At 45.7% G+C, this 1,192-nt stretch overlaps 1 non-coding gene across 1 annotated transcript; it reads right to left on the bottom strand.

The window, feature by feature from the left end:
• Positions 1–1,021: 1,021 nt before the first annotated feature.
• On the bottom strand, positions 1,022–1,083 carry LOC115031582. The gene has a single exon (XR_003837261.1). It is a non-coding gene; the product is annotated as a U7 small nuclear RNA (small nuclear RNA).
• Positions 1,084–1,192: the final 109 nt, after the last annotated feature.

Here is a 1,192-nt window from a genome sequence, read left to right as displayed (position 1 = left end):
CCCCACTCCCCTTCTCCTCTGAGAGGGTGGAGGCCCCCTCTGGGCACCCCTCCACCCTGGCACATCAAGTCTCTACAGGACTAGGCACATCCTCTCTTACTGAGGCCAGACTTGGCAAGTCCAGTTAGGGTAACATATTCCATAGATAGACAACAGCTTTAGGGAACAGCTTTTGCACCCACTCTAGTTGTTGGACAACCCACGTGAAGACTAAGCTGTACATTTGCTATATATGTGCAGGGGGCCTAGGTCCAGCCTGAGTATGCTCTTTGGTTGGTGGTTCAGTCCCTTAGAGCCCACAAGATTCCAGGTTAGTTGACTCTGTTGGTCTTCCTGTGGAGTTTTAAATCCCCTTCAGGGCCCTCAATTCTTCCCCCAACTCTTCTATAAGAGTACCTGAACTCCTTTCAATGTTTGGCTGTGTGTCTCTGCATCTGTTTTAGTCAGCTGCTGGGTGGAATCTCTCAGAGGACAGTGATGCTAGGCTTCTGCCTACAAGCATAACAAAATATTGTTAATAGTGTAAGGGATTGGTGCTTGGGATATATCTTAAGTTGGACCAGTCATTGGTTGGTCATTCCCTCCATAAATTCTGGGTTGAAAGTTTTGTGGGTGAATTGCTGTCCTTATCTCTCTACTGGGAGTCTTGCCTGACCACAGAAGGTGGTTACTTCAGGCTCCATCTCCTCCAGTCTTAGGAGTCTCAGCTAGAGTCACTCCCATAGACTCCCTGGGGCCTTGCCCCATCCCAGTGCCAAGGACCAGCCTTGGTTTGGGATTGGGTCCTGAGGAAGGTGTTTAGGGGCGGTGGAAGAAACAACTCAAAGTCAATGATGGGCTGCAAGCTGACAGCTCTGTTGTCTGCTTGCTAGATCGCTCTCTAGGTAGCTCGAAAGCCAGTTAGAAAGATTGCAAAAAAGTTGTATTAGCCCTCTGGATAGCTTTTGGGTTTTCCATCCAAAGTCTGAAAACCTACTAGACAAAACTTCTGAAGGAGATGTGTTAGCTTTCTAGAAAGCTCTTGGATTTTCCAAACAAAGTCAAAAAACCTGCAAGAAAAATTCTAAAGGAGCTGAAATAGCTCTCTAGATAGCTCAGCTCTTACATACCAAAGACCAGTCTTTCATTTACAAAGCAATTCAGTCATTTACCCAAGGTTCCCTTTTTTTTTTTTTTTTTTTTTTTTTTTTTT

This window comes from Mus caroli, chromosome 7 (assembly GCF_900094665.2).
Source record: "Mus caroli chromosome 7, CAROLI_EIJ_v1.1, whole genome shotgun sequence".
Classification (NCBI taxonomy): domain Eukaryota; kingdom Metazoa; phylum Chordata; class Mammalia; order Rodentia; family Muridae; genus Mus; species Mus caroli.
Note: the sequence above shows the minus strand (reverse complement) of the source record. Positions and strands in the feature narration are given on the sequence as shown.